The following is a 20,510-nucleotide window of genomic DNA, read 5'->3' as shown; positions in this document are numbered from 1 at the left end:
AGAAGAAAAGTACCGCACTCGTGGAGCTGTACAGTTCAAAGTGGGCCTATAAAAGGCCGCGCATTCTGCTCGATTCATCATCCCCTTTTCTTTCTTTCTATCTACGTAAAATATATATATATATATATATATATATATATATATATATATATATATATATATATATATATATGTATTCTATAATTATAATTTTAATATTAAGTTAATAATAATAAGGTTATAGTGGCGAATGTTTTAAGTTTGTAAGTTGAAATTCTGTCCGTGTAACACTACGCGATTAATACTCATTGTAAGTTATGTTCAACCTTTTTAAATTAATGTCACGTAGCTAAATTATTATTATGCTTATTTAAGCAGAAGTAATCATGATGTTGGACTAAATATTAAGACGGGGTTATTGGGCTTTGGACCATAATTGTGGTTTGGACAAAAGACCGACACTTATGGAAATTGGACTATGGGCTATTAATGGGCTTTATATTAATTAAATGATATCTCGTTGATTTAATATAGAGATTTATAATTTGATGTGTTTATATATAACCACATACGCTTGACTGGGTACGGTGGGCGGGATATCTATAAATACTAATAATTGTTCATTTGACCGGACACGGGGATGGATTAATAGTCACTGGACTCATTAAAACAGGGGTGGATTACATTCAAGGGTAATTGGTGTAATTGTTAACAAAGTATTAAAATCTTGGATTACACGCAGTCGATAACCTGGTGTATTCATTAAACAAAGTATTAAGACCTTGTTACAGTTTGAATCCCTAATTAGTTAGAATATTTGACTTCGGGTATAAGGTTAATTTGGCGAAGACTCTCGCACTTTATAATTATGACCGATGGACTATTATGGACAAAACCAGATGGACATATCGAATAATCTAGGACAAAGGACAATTAACCCATGGTAATAAATTAAAATCAACACGTCAAACATCATGATTACGGAAGTTTAAATAAGCATAATTCCTTTATTTTATATCTCATCGCACTTTATTTATCGTCATTTTATTTATCGTACTTTAAATTATTGCATTTTTAATTATCGCACTTTTATTTTATAGCATTTTTATTTATCGTCATTTACTTTACTCTTTAAATTAAGTTAATATTTTGCATTAGGACTTAAAATCGACAAACCGGTCATTAAATGGTAAAACCCCCTTTTATAATAATAATAATAATACTTATATATATATATATATATATATATATATATATATATATATATATATATATATATATATATATATATATATACAAATATAGTTTAAAATAAAAATATAGCGTTAAACTCAGCTGTATCCCTGTGGAACGAACCGGACTTACTAAAAACTACACTACTCTACGATTAGGTACACTGCCTATAAGTGTTGTAGCAAGGTTTAGGTATATCCATTCAATAAATAAATAAATAACTTGTGTAAAATTGTAGCGTATTTAATATTATTTCGTAGTAAAATATAATCTATTTCGTACTACCCCTCGCACACATCAAGTATTTTTGGCGCCGCTGTCGGGGAAAAATCACGCCGAAGCGAAACGCTATAAAAAAATTTAGTTTTTAAGCCATTTTTGTAAAAATATAATTTTATATAAGTTTAAAAATATAAAAACATAAAAAAGTATATATTTCTATACTTTTAAGTGTTTAAATTAAAAAGTTTTTATTTTTTTAGTTACAAAAACTAATAAGTATTTTTTTAAAGTTTTATTTAAATTATATTTTCTATAAATTAAAAACAGAAAATAAAATAAAAATAAAAAATTTTGAAACTGCGAATTTGAACCTGCATTACTCCGCACTCGCGAAGATTTTTGGGCATCAAGCATCCGCACTCGCGGAGCTGTCTGACAGGCTGAACCTTGTACGCATTAATTGCTGATTAGGGTTTTAATAATTTAATTATTATTATTAACCTAATTAGGTTTTGATTTATTTAATTAATATTTAGTTTTAGTTTTAGTTTTATTTAGTAATATTAAGTTTATTAATTATTATTAAATATATAAAATTAATACTTTTAAATAATAATATAAAAATAATATTTTTATAAAAATAAGTAATTTTATCATTTTTTGTCTCTTTTTATAAATTGTATATTTTAATCATATAATTCGTAATTTGTATATTATCGTTCGTAATTAGTTTTAAACTTAGTTATTGCCGTAATTATTTTATTTCTAGATTTTTAGGCTTTGCCATAAAATCCCTTAAGTGCTTTTTCTTTAGATTAAGACTTAGGCGCTTTAGAAATTTACGACGTCGCTTATCGCTCTAGTTTTAAATAGATTTTAGTGCCTAATTAAGTTATTGCCGTTTGGATATAGAATTCCTTTAAGCTTTAATACCTTTAGACGCAAGTTTTAAGTATTTAGTTTTTAGACTTTTAAGTTTCGACGCTCTACTTTCTTATTATTATTTTTCGACGCACTATTCTTCTTTCTCATTTCTACGCTCTAGTTTTTAGGACATAGAATTTTCTATATCTTCTTCAAAACTTCAAAAAAAAAAATTTATTTTAAGCGGTTAAATTGATAGACATCCAAAATTTTCTGATTCGTAGTAATAGTTGAATTTGTTAGTGGCGAGTTGTGGGCTTCCGATTTAAAGGGTCCTGGCTACCTGCTGCATCTATTGGCTATTCAAAACGTGGGCAAAATCAGAAAAGTCTATTAATTTGATAACTTATATAATTTTTATATTTATAACTAATAGGATATTCAGTGAATGCACCGAGCAAAACGTTCACCACCTTTCATACGTTCACCACCTGTAACTCGATCAAGACATCTAGCCAATATCGTCGCCGTTGATTTTTCTTTAGAATCATCATCTAGTCGACCAAGTACTCCAATTCAAATTTCCGATAATCCATTTTTTGAACCCGACCTCACAATTGAGAACCCGGAGGATATTCTGGGACAATTCAGAGATCCTGAACCACTAATCATTCCTCCTGAACCACAAATTACTCATCCAGAGATTGTCGAGGAAGAAACCATTAAATCAGAATCCTCCAGTGATTCAGATTCAACAAATTCAATCTTGGAAAATCAAGAACCTCTAAGTATGGAAGACCGAATGAGAGCTACACGCACTGGCCAAGGTCATGCAATTACTCAACCAGACATTAATGCGCCAGATTATGAAATCAAAGGACAAATCCTACACATGGTAACTAATCAATGTCAATTTAGTGGTACGCCAAAAGAAGATCCAAACGAACATCTTCGAACCTTTAATAGGATATGTACTCTATTTAAAATCAGAGAAGTTGAGGATGAAAAAATCTATCTCATGTTATTTCCCTGAACTTTAAAGGGAGAAGCCAAAGATTGGTTAGAATCGTTACCTGAAGGGGCGATTGACACATGGGATGTTTTAGTTGATAAATTTCTTAAAAATTCTTTCCGGCATCTAAAGTCGTGAGACTTCAAGGAGAAATTGTTACGTTCACGCAGAAGCCAAATGAAACTTTATATGAAGCGTGGACAAGATTTGGAAAGTTGTTGAGAGGATTTCCGCAACATGGTTTAGACACTTATCAAACAGTACAAATATTCTACCAAGGATGCGACATTACTACACGAAAAGACATCGACATAACAGCTGGTGGTTCCGTTATGAAGAAAACCGCAACTGAAGCTTACAAAATTATTGATAAGACAGCCTCCCACTCACATGAGTGGCATCAAGAAAAACACATCGTTAGATCATCTAAAGCGGCTAGAGCCGATTCTAGCCAAGACTTTGATTCCATTTCCGCAAAGTTAGACGCTTTCGAGAGACGAATGGAAAAGATGACTAAAGATATTCACGCAATACGAATTAGTTGTGAGCAGTGTGGAGGACCACATTTGACAAAAGATTGTCTCAGTATTAAACAAACAATGGAACAAAGAGAGAATGTTTCATACATGAACCAAAGGCCTGAAAATAATTATCAAAATAATTATAAGACCAAATTACAATCAAAATCAGAATTATAACCGAAATGTTCCATACAACAACCAACAAGGTCCTAGCAATCAACAAGTATCTAATAATACTTACAACCAGCAAAGACCTATTTTTCCAAATAAACCACCACAAACCGATTTTTCACATCTCTGAAACAAACTAATGAACAAAATGCTCAAGTATTTAGAAATCAACAAGCTTCTATTCAAAATCTGGAACAAGAAGTGAGTAACCTAGCAAGGTTGATAGGTGAAAGAAAACCGGGGAGTCTACCTAGCGATACAAATGCTAACCCCCGAAATAAAACAGCTAAAGCCATTACCACAAGAAGTGGTACTACACTTAAACCACCTGAAATACCTGTAATTTCTGATGATGCTGTTCCTACTACACATGCACCACAGCCTGAGCAAGAGAAGGAAAAAGAACCGGTAGTTGAAAAGGTTAATGAAGATAACACAGTTAAGGCTAAACCTTATGTTAAACCATACCAACCACCACTTCCTTACCCGAGTAAAATGAGAAAAGAAAGACTTGAAGCCGAGCAATCCAAATTCTTGGATATGTTTAAATAAATAAATGTCAATCTTCCTTTCATTGATGTGATTTCGGGAATGCCAAGATATGCTAAATTCCTAAAAGATCTAATCACAAATAGAAAGAAAATGGAAGAACTCTCGGTTGTTACTATGAATGCTAATTGTTCTGCAGTGCTATTGAATAAACTACCAGAAAAACTCTCAGATCCAGGAAGTTTCACAATTCCAAGTTTTCTGGGTAGTCTTAGTTCAATAGAAGCACTGGCAGACTTAGGTGCTAGTGTAAATTTAATGCCGTATTCACTATACGCTAAACTAGATCTTGGAGAATTGAAACCAACACGAATAAGCATACAACTAGCCGATCGATCAGTAAAATATCCTAGAGGGATAATGGAGAACATGCTAATTAAAGTTGGTACTTTAGTATTTCTAGTAGATTTTGTTATTCTGGACATGGAAGAAGATTTTCGAGTTCCTCTCATATTAGGAAGACCATTCTTAAACACGGCTAAAGCAATAATAGACGTGTTTGGTAAGAAACTGACCCTAAGTATAGAGGACGAGAGTGTTACATTTTCTGTTGATAGAGCCATGCAACAAGCGCAATCTGCAGATGATACATGTTATTATATTCAAACTGTAGATTCACATACAGAATTGTTACAAGAATTTCCAGAATTACAAGGGACAGGAGAAGGAACTGAACCAATTGACGAAGCTGAAATGTTAGCCGCACTTATGGCTAATGAATACGAACCAAAAACAGAAGAACTTCAAATGCTAAAAGAGGAAGACAGATATCGATACAAATCATCGATAGAAGAACCACTGATATTAGAGTTAAAGCCACTTCCAAACCATTTGAAATATGCTTATTTACATGGTGAATCTGAATTACCTGTAATAATATCATCTTCTCTTACGGAAAATGAAAAATCTCAACTCATTTCTGTGTTAAAAGCTCATAAACCAGCTATTGCATGGAAAATTCATGACATTAAATTCATAAGTCCTTCGTATTGCAAACATAAAATCCTTATGGAAGAAGGTCATAAAATATATGTGCAACGCCAACAAAGACTAAATCCAAATATGCAAGATGTTGTTAAGAAAGAAATTATTAAACTGCTCAATGCAGGTTTAATTTATCCAATCTCTGATAGTCCATGGGTAAGCCCAGTTCAATGTGTACCTAAGAAGGGTGGCATGACTGTCATCACAAATGAAAAAGATGAGCTTATTCCTACTAGGACTGTAACAGGATGGCGTGTCTGTATTGATTATAGAAAATTAAATGACGCCACCAGAAAAGATCACTTTCCCTTACCTTTCATTGATCAAATGTTGGAAAGGTTAGCTGGGAACAGTTACTATTGTTTTCTTGACGGTTTCTCCGGATACTTTCAAATTCCAATAGCACCCGAGGATCAAGAGAAAACCACGTTCATGTGCCCTTATGGTACTTTTGCTTACAAATGCATGCCATTTGGACTTTGCAACGCCCCTGTAACTTTTCAAAGATGCATGATGGCGATTTTTCACGACATGATAGAAGAATGCATGGAAGTTTTCATGGATGACTTTTCAGTCTTCGGTGATACTTTTAAAACATGTCTAGTTAATCTTGAACGAATGCTTATTAGATGCGAACAATCAAATCTAGTACTTAATTGGGAGAAATGCCATTTCATGGTTAAAGAAGGCATCGTTCTTGGTCATAAAATTTCAAAGGAAGGAATTGAAGTGGATAGAGCTAAAGTAGATGTAATTGCTAAACTTCCACATCCCACCAATGTTAGAGGAGTTAGGAGTTTTCTAGGGCATGCCGGTTTTTACCGACGTTTCATAAAAGACTTTTCTAAAATTGCCACTCCTATGAATAAACTCCTAGAAAAGGATTCTCCATTCATCTTTTTAGACGAATGCATCAAATCTTTTAATATTCTTAAAGAAAAACTCACTAATGCGCCGAGCATGATAACTCCAAATTGGAATCTGCCATTTGAACTCATGTGCGATGCAAGTGATTTTGCAATGGGAGCCGTTTTAGGACAAAGGATTGAAAAACGATTTACCTATTTATTACGCTAGTAAGATGTTACAAGGAGCATAAACGAATTACACAACTACAGAAAAAGAACTCCTTGCTATTGCCTTTACTTTTGAAAAATTTCGTTCAGATCTCGTTCTAGCTAAAACGGTGGTCTATACTGATCATTCTGCTCTTAGATACCTATTTTTGAAACAAGATGCCAAACCACGATTAATCCGTTGGATCTTACTTTTACAAGAGTTCGATATTGAAATCCGAGATAAAAAGGGAGCAGAAAATCTCGCCGCTGATCATCTTTCTCACCTTGAAAATACTGAATTAGAAGTTCTAAATGAATCGGCCATACAAGACAACTTTTCTGATGAATATCTATTGAAAATCGATTATAATGAAATTCCATGGTTTGCAGACTTTGCAAACTACTTAGTATGTGGATTCCTTGAAAAAGGGTTGTCGTACCAAAAACAAAAGAAATTCTTTAGTGATATAAAACACTATTTTTGGGAAGATCCACATTTATACAAAAGTTTTCCCGATGGAATAATACTCCGATGCGTATTCGGAGATGAAGCTACTCAAATCTTAAACCATTGTCACACAGGACCAACAGGAGGGTATTATGGGCCTCAACTAACAGCAAGGAAAGTTTATGACGCTGGATTCTATTGGCCTACAATTTTCAAAGACACACACCTTCTTTATAAATCCTGTGATGCATGTCAAAGGGCCAGAAAAATAAGTCAACGTGATGAAATGCCACAAAATGTCATTCAAGTATGTGAAGTATTTGACGTTTGGGGTATTGACTTTATGGGTCCATTTCTAAAATCTCATAATAATCTCTACATTCTCGTTGCCATTGATTATGTATCTAAATGGGTAGAAGCACAAGCTCTCCCAACTAACGATGCACGAGTTGTAGTCAACTTCTTAAAACGTCTTTTTTCTAGGTTTGGAACACCGAAAGCTTTAATAAGTGATCGGGGTACTCATTTCTGTAATAATCAACTTGAGAAAGTTCTCAAAAGATATGGAGTAACTCATAAAATCTCCACTACTTATCATCCACAAACAAGTGGACAAGTTGAAAATACCAACTGAGCTTTAAAACGTATTCTAGAGAAAACTGTAGGATCAAATCCGAAGGAATGGTCCATGAAATTGGAGGATGCACTCTGGGCTTTTAGAACAGCCTACAAAACTCCAATTGGAACCACACCTTTTAAACTGGTTTACGGAAAAGCATGTCACCTTCTAGTAGAAATTGAGCACAAAGCATTTTGGGCTTTGAAGACATGTACCCTTGATTTACATGAAGCCGGACGTGTACGATTAAGTCAACTAAACGAATTAGAAGAATTAAGACATGATGCATATGAAAATTCGTTAATCTATAAGGAAAGAACGAAGAAATGGCATGATAAAAGAATCAGAAGTTCAAAAGAATTTAAGGAAGGAGACCGAGTTCTTCTTTTCAATTCACGATTCAAGCTATTTCCTGGAAAATTGAAATCAAGATGGTCTGGACCATTTATAGTCAAAAGAGTTTTCCCATATGGAACAATAGAATTGATAAATTCAAATGGGATTGAATTTAAAGTTAATGGTCACAGAGTTAAACACTATATTCATGGTCCGAGGGAAGTTGACAATGAAGTCAATCATAATTTTACCACCCAAGAAAACCCTAAAAATGAAAACATAAATATGTTTTCAATGACTTAAGAAAAACCAAAAGTGGAAGATGGGGAGGCTTCAAATTGGAGTGATGATGAAGAATTTCTATATAAACCTCCCATTCCAAGAAACGAAGAAAAATGTAAACAAGAAGTTCAAGTAGAAGTGAAAGAACCAAGAAACGATCACCCGGAAAAGGTTAACAAACCAACTCTACTTACTAAAGTAGGAGATCCAGGTGAATTTATCATTTCTTGCTTGCTTAATGATGGTGCTATGTATAATGGGCTCGCAGATTTAGGAGCAAGTGCAAACGTTATGCATCTTTCCTTATACAAAAGATTAGGTGTGAGTAAATTAAGACCAACCAAAATAGGTGTTCAATTATTTGATCAAACCATTAAACACCCAGTTAGAATAGCCAACAATTTACTTGTTAAAGTGGAAAGTTTGACCTTTGCTGCAAATTTCATAGTTATTAATATGGAGGAAGACCTTGATATTCCTCTAATTTTAGGTCGCCCATTCTTAGCAACCACCGAGGCGTTCTTTGATGTAAGAGAAGGTAGAATGACACTTAGGCATGGTGATAAATCGGTCACCTTTGTGAATCGAAAGTTTCAATCTCCACCAACCAAAACTGTTGAACCAATAAAAATGCCTAAGTGTGGGGAAGATGAAGAAACACCTAATGATGACCTGATCAAAGAACCCTGTTGTTGATACGAAATTAGATGAACCCGTTTTTAACAGTTCAACGAAGAAACTTTATAAACGGATTCAAGATACTAGGATTAAGGGGAACTTTAAGTTATGTAATAGATTAGTATCCAATTTGTCGCCTAAAGAAAAGGCGATGTTAATTGAATTTGTGAATGTTACAGAGGAAATCAATAAAAGGCTTGAAACAAAAGTCAGAGATATGCAAGTTGTTGATGTTCCAATTGAAGTTAATAATGAAGTTAATCACAATTTCGATACCACAGCTAACTAAGTGTGGGGAGATTCAAATGTTTTAAAGGATAATATAATGCTGTCTAGAGTTAGATTTTCTATTTTCGTATAGTTCTTGAGAATGGAATCCGCATGGTCTTTCCCTAGCAGACCCTAAAGAACTAGTATTCTCCCTCCATTCTGAATTTTTGTGTTTTTAGGTTTTACGAGATGAAGAATTCCTTTGATTTGAACCATGGTCTACTACTACACGTTATGATTAATAAACGTAATAATAACATCTTCCCGAGTGAACTGGTATCATTCATAAGAGGCAAAATGGATGAAGTAAGGAGAGAACTCAGGAACAATCATAATAAGATACATTTTGGTAAAGGAAAGTCAAAATCCACAACAAAAAGGAGAGCACGACACCTTGAAAGATGTCATAAATGCGGAAAATGGTCACACGAAGGGAAATGTTCGAACAATCAGACACATTCCAATACCGAGTTCGTTACTTTATGCAGAGAAGGACCATTCATATGTTTAGAAGAAAAATTATTGAAAATTCTAGATTACGCCTATGTAGCTATGGAAAACCAAATCGAACGACTCTCCTATGAGTTATCTAAAGCAGGTCTCTGAGAATTCTATCTCACGGGTAAGTATGTACAGTTTTTATTTGTTTTTATTTATTGCTTTTAACCTTTTGATAATAAACGCTGAATCGTTCGCTATAAAGTATTAAATTGATATTTAATAAAATTAGGTAGGCGAAACCGAAATTAATGATATCATACAAAAATTTAATTCATCACTGAGAAATTTACCGTTTATTCATAAGGTATAAATATCTTTAATCAATCAATCCAAAATATTTCAAAAATTCGTCAGGAGTAAAACTAGGTAATTTAGCCAAAATTACTTTACCCAAAAGAGGGACGTATATTTTTGTTAATATCTGATTGATTAAAGTGGGATAAAAGACCAAAAAGATTTTTAATTTACTTTTACTTTGTTTTTAAATTAATATATAATTATATTATTTTAAACATAAGTTTGTAAAACTAATATATTTAAATATTATTAATATTTATATGCATTTTTATGCATTTTAAATTTAAGTTTGGTGTGAATTTAAAAAAAAAAACAAAATATACTTTATTCCATTAAGTTAAAAAATTGATTTCTAAAATTCGTCGTGAGTTGAAGACTAGGTCGTTGAACCGAAATTGCTTTACCCAAGGGTGGGACGAGAAATTTTGTTATCATTATTTTTAATCTTATTGAAGTAAAGTATGCCAAAAATATTTAAAAACCCCAAAAATCTTTGCTTTTAAAACAATCCCCTTAAAATGACAAATTTTAAAATTTTGTCGTGGGACGGACTAGGTAAACGTACCGAAACGCCCTCAATCTAAGGAAATTTTTTTTAAAAATTAATTAATTATTTGTTTTAATAATTAAAGGATTTATAAAAAAAAAGCCGCACTCGCGGAGGTTTGTGTGACCCTACATCCATACTCGCGGAGCAAGAAAAACCCAAAACAGATTAAAACTGGTCGACAAACCAGTCCCCATCCCCATTCTCCATTTTTCTGCAAAAAAACCCGCGAAAAACACACACAAACTCGCGATATTTACCCATTTTTCACCAAATCTTTCATAAAAATATGTTGAGAAGAATCCTACCAAAACGTTTTTCAAGGAGATCCGTAATTTCTACATCTAAACACTCTTTAATCCTGATTTTTAGTGTTCTTGAGCAAAATTATACCTAATTTGATTTTGATGATTTCTAGTCTAATTATGCTTAAATTGTTTGTATATTATGCTTGTATAACCTAGATTGATGCTATTTAACATGATTAGAAGCCTTAAACTTCAAATTTTGAGCAATCTAGAGTTTGTGTTCTTGAGCAAAATTGGGGCTTTTTGATATAAACGGGTTATGGTCAAATTTTGTTATTAGTTCATGCTTAATTAAGTAGTGTAACATGTTTAGGTTGCTAAATGATCAAAACCTTGATCATAAACATGATTTTTGAGCAAGATTGTTGACTTTTTGAGTCAAAAATGCATGAACTTGATTAATTTAATATGAATGCCATTTGAAACTTGTTTAATTGCTATAATGATTATTTTTGACATGTTTTAGAAGATGAATTCTTAGAAACATTGTATACATTTTCATATATGTTTATTTGTAAAAGTGTAGAATTGTGAATATTATGAAAATGTGTATAAGTTATTATTGTTAAAACATGTCATTATGGTTATTTTAAGTTATGATTTTGCTAACACTAATGCATATTTGGATGCACAAAAATTGTGTTTAATGTGTTTTACAGACTGAAAGGGGTGAATCTTCATCCGCATCCCAGGCTCACAATGCTCCTCCTGAGAATGCAGACGAACAGGAGATTAACGACCAATACAGACAAAATCTACCGCATCAATTCATTTCATATTCAAATATATAATTGGCAGATTTACACCTAATTTAAGATTTGACAGACATTGGATAGATTATCCAAAATATCAGAGGAACTTACACACCCTTCAGTCAAATAATGTTGAAGTACCAAGAGTAATAGATTGGGAACCGTTAGAAAAAGTGGGATTGGCCGAGCCAATCAGAGAATTACTTACACAAAGGTATGGTAATTCTACTTTTAATGATTGAGAACGATTATTCAATATACGTAAGCCTGTATATAGAGAATGGTGTGTGGAATTATTATGTAGTGTTGAAATAAATGATCGGGTAGCTACCTTAACCGATCGGAGCTTTATTAGATTTTTGTTAGGAGGTGTGATGCGCCATATGTCTCTATTAGATATGGCTCAGGCTTTGTGTATATATACGCCTGAGGAACTAGCATCTACTGATTGTCAAAGGTTGATAATTAATGGTAGGAGGGTTGATGAAAATTTTGATATGAATGGAATATGGAGTAGAATGACTAGCCATAACCGATTTCGTGGGGGATATTACTCTTATACTGATATTAATAGAGCTGAGCTAAGAGTGATCCATAGGTTTTTAGCAAACTCGATTACACAGCGAGGTAGGAACAAAGAGAAGGTAAATGAAAATGATTTATTTTACCTCATGTGTATTCGAGACCCACAGAGTGTTGTGAGTATACCTTATTGTGTGGGTTATTATTTATCGGTAATAGTTAGGGGTATGCGGCCTAATAGTATAATAGGAGGTGGTATCTTTATTACTTTAATTGCTGAGTATCTCAATGTGGATAGAAGTCAGGGGGGATTATTAATTGCAGTACTAGAACCCCGTGATAGAATTGGTTTGCAAGTATATCATGGTGCAAAGGTTTTAAAGAAATGACATAACGCTGTAGTACCATATGATAGCGCGCATCAATAGGTAGAAAGATATCAGGAGCAAGGTAATGTGGGAGGAGGGAATCAGATGACAGAAATGCAAATTTTATTGGCCCAAAATGAGTATGAAATGGCTAGACAACGAGCATTTACAGATTGGCAATATCATCTAAGCCAAATCATAAGCCATTGTGCCTACATAAATAAAAACTACATTCCTACTCAACCGTCCATATTTCCTCCCTGGACTATACAGACTCGACCACCGTTCCCTACATATAACCCAGCTCAAGCATTCTACAGCACTTACGGCTATGAATGGAATCCCTACTGGAACCATCCTCATCAACCGTAATTTTCTTTTATTCCTATTTTTATTTATTTTGTAACTTGTAATTTTATACTTTTAATACTTCTTTTGATACTGTAATAGTTTTTATAATTTTCTAACTTTTATTATTAGATTTTAATAATTTTTGAATGTGGGGTGATATACCCACCTTCAAAAATATGTATATATATGTTTGTAGTTTATCTCATGTACAAAACAGGGTAAAATAGCGCACTTTCAAAGACTAGCATTAAGTTCAGCAAAAGCAACTAATTTTGACGACAAGATGCAAAATAAATGTGATATAACAACTGCAGGAATGAACAAATGATGTGCACCATTTATCATTCAAACAAATAACAATATGTTTGAAAACTTTGATAAAATTTAATCATTTTTCTACGCTAATCACCCTCAATAATTTAAATTGTTACTGATTTCTTGCAAATGAGGGCATTGCAAGATCTTAAGTGTGGCAAAGGATTAAATTCTTTCGGATTTTAAAAAATTGACTTATACACTTGGTTTAATAGCCACCGTTAAACTTTACTAGTACACAGTAGTTGTATTAGAATCTAGTGCTCTCTGATAATAAAGAACAGCCCTAGTCTTATATACTGACTACCAACTTATAGTAAAAATTTTTAAAATTTTTTTTCAACTAAATGAACTCAAAATCATGTTTATACATATTTATGAACGATAAAACTAGGTGTTAACACCGAAGTTATTGTTACCTCGAAAAGACATAAATTGAGAAACAACCCAAAACGCTTGAATTCATTTAAAATGGAATAGAAGAGAATAAAAAGGCAAAGAAAGAAAAATAAAAGCCAAGTGTGGGAAAAATTTACCAAGTTATTTAGAACATATATCACATATTTTTGTATAAATAATTGAAGATACTTTTGTTTTGGATGATATTAATCAGTTTTACCCAGTTTATTGTAATATAAATGAAATTTAAAAGGAAGTAAAGTCTTCGAGAAAAAGACACGCGCTTCTTGATTTAGGTCAGGAAGTTGTCGTCCAGACTAGTTGTAGAATCTACGAAAAACCTTGAAAAGTTTTCTCGAAAATCAGATGGAAATCTACGGACCTCAGCATCAAACAGGGTCGCCAAGTGGTCAGACTTATCCTAACCATGAGAGGATCTATCTCAATGGGGGGCACCGTGCGAATTAGCTTATAAAACTAATGAATCAGATCCATAGAAAGGATAATCTCCTTAAAGATTAAGAATCAGCTTTTAAGCCTGATATTACTCAATCCTTGAGATTGACTTTTAAAGATTAAGAATTACAAACTCATGGAATTCAATGATATCTAAACTCGAGCTTGAACGAGAAAATATTTTGATCAAATTACAAACCGATTTGTTTTCTGAAAACCCATTTTCAATGAGTTCATTACCATTGAACGTAAAATCCTAAGAATTCACCGGAATTCATTAGGTCACATGAACCAAATCGGGTGTCAACTGTAAGAACGGTGGTTGCATAGCATGGTCGAAGACAGGTGTAACGACCCGGATTTTTCCGATCATTTTACACTTATAAGATTAATATTTACATAAATTAAAACTTACCAACATGATAAGCAATCTAAATTGTTGAGATTTATGATTTTGAAAAGAGTTTTACATAACGTTTAACCGTCTAGTTTGACCGATGATATCACGAACTATACAATATATGTTAATTATACGTTTGTGTATATATATGTATATATACATATTTAACATGATTTAAGGATGTTTAAATATCTCATTTTGTATTAATAACAATAAGTTATAAGTATATTTTGAAACTACTAACTTAAGCTTTCAAAACGATAACTATACGTAACGTTATTTGACATAAATACTTACGACCTATAATGTTTATACATATATCGTATATATAATGTATTTAATCACTTTTAAAGACTTAAATACATAAAACAATATAAGTATATTCACAAAAGATAGCTATATTTGAATCCTCATTCCATTTTTCACAAGATTTCTATACGTATATCTAGAGTATATGTACTCGTATCATACCTAGCTTCTATACGTATTTACTATTGGTATATACACATCAAATCACCACCAACCAGCCCTTGTTCATGCCTTATGTATAAGGTAACTACTTTTGTTATTTAGTATGACAATTTCACATGATTAAAAGATCTTTTCACAAAATTACAAATTTATACACCTTTTACACCACCATAAATACATGCATCCATTTTCAATTTTTGGAACATCATTTCTCTAGCTAAACACACACACTTACTAGCCTCATGTCTCTCTAAGAACTCCAGCAAAAATCCTCTCAAGAATCACCTTAAACACCACCATAAAAAGATCAACAAAAACACTACAAAAATACAACTTTCAATTCAAGTTTATGTCTTAAGTTGCTTCCAATCTTTCATCCAATTTCATCACTCTTTTGGTTCTAGGTTTTTACTCCTCTTTTACAGCAATCTTGTCCAAGTAACTTGAGGTAGTAACTTTGTTCATAACCTTATTCGATTCATATATATATAGCTATCTTATTGTATGGTATACAATTTTAACAACAAAAACATAGTTTGAATGATTTCAAACTTGTTTGCAAACTAAATAGATCCTTCTAACTTAACTTTTAAAATACTTCAAGACCTGTAATATAACTTAAATATATGCTAATTTAACAAGGTATAACTTGGTTTTTCAAAGAATACCTTAAAAAACTGTTTTTATGACGTCGGAGTGCAACCGGGGGCTGTTTTGGGTTGGATAATTAAAAACCATCTTGAACTTTGAATTGGAGGTTTATATTCTGGAAAAATGATATTTCTTATGAATATGTTAACACATAAAAATTTCATGATTTAATTCACAGTATAAGTATTTTTAGAAAAATGGTCATTAAATGATGTTTTTGTAACAAAAATGATTAACTTCATAAGTTTCACCAAAATTTGACCTATGACCTATGATTTAGAATACAAACTAAGGTATTTACAGTTCATATTCTTAAAGAGGGACTCGATCCAAGGAAGTGGAAAGTTGAATCAACGAAAACGGAGTTGTAACGAAGAAATTATGACCAAAACAAAATCGGATATCCAAGACTAGTTTAGCCACGAAAATAATTGGAGAAAATTAAATAAATCACATCTTCCTAAAGTAACATGATATTTTATACATATGTACTCATAATTTAATTTTATATGGTTCAGGATCACCCGTAAACAATACGAGAAGATTAATCATAAGATCCCATGATTGTACGCAACACGTCATTTGACAACACCGGTACTTTATGTACGCAACACGTCATTTGACAACACCGGTACCATAGGTCAAGATTAATCTCGACCAATACATATACGATGGGGGTTTTATTTATTTCATTGGGGGTTTATTAAACAACTAAATATGAACCATTAAAATTGAATTACTAACATCGGACTGCTAACTACGGACTAAGGAATTATTAAAAGTATTAAAAGTATTATAAGTATTATAAGTATATATATGTGACGATTGTTTAAAAAGAAAAGGTATTGATATATTATATATGGATAGGTTCGTGATATCAATCGGAGACCAAGTCGAAATTACATATCTTCAAGACAAAAGTGAGTATATAGTCCCACTTTTAAACTCTAAATATTTCGGGATGAGAATACATGTATTTTATGTTTTACGCTATGGACACAAGTAACTGAAAAATATATTCTACGTTGAGTTGTACCACTGGCATACTTCCCTGTAGCTTGGTAACTAATATTTACAGCGGTATTGTAAACGCGAATCCTGTTGATAGATCTATCGGGCCTGACAACCCCAACCGGACTGGACGACCAGTATTCAACGGTTGCACAGTACTTCGTTTCGTGACTACACCTTGGTACGGTGTAGTAAGATTTCATAATAAAGGGAATATGCGACGTGATTAAATGTTAAGTATGGTTACCAAGTGCTCAACCACTTAGAATATTTTTATTAAAATGTTTATATATGAAATCTTGTGTTCCATTGTTATAACGCTGCTAGCATCAAACCTATATACCTCACCAACTTTATGTTGACGTTTTAATAAGTAAATGACAGATTAGGTCATTTGGATATTATGAAATGTTAGACGAAAATGTCAAATATCGATGTAATGATAGTTTGCCTTTTAAGAATAAATGCAACGTTTGTAAAATGTATCATATAGAGGTCAAGTACCTCGCAATGTTATCATATGTTATTGTATTCGTCCCTATGGATTGGGTCGGGTCGTCTCATGTGGTATCAGAGCGTTGGTCTTAGCGAACCAGGCCTTGCATTAGTGTGTCTAACTGGTAGTTGTTAGGATGCATTAGTGAGTCTGGACTTTGACCGTGTCTACATGTCAAAAGTTTTGCTTATCATATCTAGTCGAAAATCATCTGCTTATCATCCTTAAGAATTGCCTGCTTAGTATTCTTAAGTCTAGACACGTCTTACTGCATTTGGTGCATCGATAGTGTATAGACAAAATTCGTATCCTAGCGTATCTGTTGCTATAGACATTGCCTGACGAATTTCAAAGATTCTCCGTAATTCACGGGATTTTGAGTATTATAAATACATATGTAAATTATGTATTGAAGAATACCAAACCCAACTCCTATAATTTATTCCAAACCAAAAATTCATTTCCCCGACTGTACAAGATGAACTCCGCGTCCAGTTCGAATTCCTCCGACTCCGACAGCTACGCTGATATGGATTTCCATTCGGGCTCCGAAGGCAGCGTCACTGGAATGGATCAACCAATTTCTCATCATCTATTCTGGATGAATTGGGGATGGGTTCGTAGTATACTAAATTATTGGAGACAAGAAGAAGGTGATCCCTTTCACCCACCGAATTGCCCCATTGGCGACGAACCTGAAGCACTTACCGGCGAACCTGTTCGAGAAACCATTTTCTCTCTCATTTCTCGAGTATCTCGTCACGATTATATCCTATCCCATATTTCGGATCTTGTTCATTCGCTCACTCCAACCGCCAATCATCCTGGTGTACTAGCAGAAATTAACGAACTTCGCGCTCGTGTGACGGCTTTGGAGAACACGGTGCGAAGGTTACAAACACCAGCAGCAGCACCAGCAGCATAACCAGTACCGTTAACAACATCAACCTCGCAATCTTCAGTACCAGTAGCATCATCGACGTCAACGACATCATCAGCATCAACACCAACCGTATCATTACCACCACCAACAATCACATCCGCACCACGTACCTCAACATCATCATCTGAACTTCGAATATGATCTTTGTTCTACATATCATTCTACACCGATTACCTCTTCTTTACGTATCGTTCTTCGTTCGACATGACGATTATGTAATCTCTAATGTTTTGGAGATTATGTAATCTAGTAATAACGATAAATCAAATGAGTTGAATATTTTATTGACTCATTAAATTCATAGTTACCTCCGAAGAAAATATATATGCAAATATATTTTCATAAAGATTGTAATTAAAAATTTCATTCGTACAAACTGTTAATGATGAAAATATTTTAACGGGTGGGTAGTACCCAAGGAATATTTAGAATTCACATTAACAAGTTACACTGTACATTCTTCGAATCTGATTCAACGATCATTTATTATCCTACTTACAATTACCGATATACGTATCCGTTCACCCCAGATTAACCATTTCCATTTAAATTTCATATTTGGATTTTTACCTATCCGAATCCAACAAGTGGCATAATGAAGAAACATTGGCAAAATAAAAATTGTTAGAAACAGATGAATTAATTAATTGAAATTGTGATAGGATTACACGCTAACTGTTCCGGCTAACTGTTCCCAGCTAACTGATTAATATTTAATTTATCGCAATTTACATTCTTGCAATTTTAATTTCTGTACTTTACATACCATCGGGACACATGTACAACAACACGTCGGATTAATTCTGAGACAACACGTTGTATAATGGGTCATGATATATATTTATTTATTTTACGCATTTTAAATAACGGGACACGTATACAAGGTTTCGACTTATCATATTGATCCATCTATATATATATTTCGGAACAACCATAGACACTCTATATGTGAAGGTGGGAGTTGGCTATACAGGGTCGGAGTTGATTCCAAAATATATATATACTTTGAGTTGTGATCGACACCGAGACCAGTACACGGGTCACGATACGTATTAAGTAATTCGAATATTATATATTTAGTTCATATATGAATTTATTGAACCATTGGACAATCGGACTATTGGACTGCTAACTTTGGACAATTAAAAATGAGTTAAAATGATGATTATTACATATGAAACTAAACAATCCTTCAAGTTTGCCACTTGATTCTATTTTAAACCTCATTTGTATCTTGACGATTACAATTCGCATTCACAACTTTTCATGATTCTTGAAAACATCTCGATCGAGAAGTTCAACCAGCCGCACCTCGTCTACGGAATAAAGATTTATGCATACAGTTATGCACCTAAAAATTTTTGAACTCGAAGTTATAGTTAAAACGTATCCGCATCGAATTCCTTATCATCCATTAGCAAAAACAATCACGCGATTCCTTTTCAATTAACTAATTTTGTCACAGCTCCACTTCGATATCTCAGTAAGACTACTCTTATTACAATCTCGATATATATATATACGTTGTTCTTTCGCCATCGTTACCGGAGAACCTTTTATATTCCATCATATTACCATCAGCGTTTAATCGTCTAAAAATACAATTCTCCTTAAACCATCTTGGTTTGATAACCAATGACCCAGATCCGATAACTTTGAAAATACTGACGAAGCAGCATGTTGTAGAAGGTCTTAATGACCAAATGTTGATGATAAAAGAAGGAAGTGTTAGGAACGCTCGATAGAAAATTGGTACTGAAAACCGGATTGAACAAACCATGAAGGAGACTCTGAACAAGTTACAAGGACTAAACTTGTACATAAAGAATTATGACGATTCTGTAGCAAACACCTTGCTTCTGAATCTAAACCCTTACGGGTCAATCTTCATCATCATCCTTCGACATTAGAAATTCCAAGATATTATCATATCTTTCATTATAAATATCCTCAATATTTCTGAAGATATTTTCACCACTATCCTTATCTGAAATCATTTATCTCTCTGTAATATCTGCGTTACAATATAAAGGAAACTGTGTTAGTTTCTAAATCCTTCAAGTTTAAAATAGAAATGTTCTGAAGCAGTGTTGGGAACTGATGCATGAACTAGTATAATATAATGAAACTTGATCAACTTCATTATATTACAGTAAGTCATGTTAAGTTTCTAATGGAATATGATGATTCACAGTACCGTCATCATGTGCCATGTTACACGACTTTTACATTCTATCCAATTCCGAAACATATTAAGAACAAATCATCTTGATAGTTCTATTTTCCTGGATATTCTGGTAATTTGACAAATCAAAATCGTGCCATTACCATTCCTTTCTTAGAGCATTAGCTATGTTCATTCCGAATTTTATACCTACGAATTTCGAACTATTGATCGCTTGACTCAAGGACGGGAAGAAGAAACGAAGGGACAAAGTCCCAAAATAGAAATTGGGGTATAGATTACAGCAAATAGGAGAGAGTATTAACTATGGA

This window comes from Rutidosis leptorrhynchoides, chromosome 10 (assembly GCF_046630445.1).
Source record: "Rutidosis leptorrhynchoides isolate AG116_Rl617_1_P2 chromosome 10, CSIRO_AGI_Rlap_v1, whole genome shotgun sequence".
In the NCBI taxonomy this organism is placed as follows: domain Eukaryota; kingdom Viridiplantae; phylum Streptophyta; class Magnoliopsida; order Asterales; family Asteraceae; genus Rutidosis; species Rutidosis leptorrhynchoides.
The sequence above is the reverse complement of the archived record's forward strand: the minus strand, read 5'-3'. Positions refer to the sequence as shown.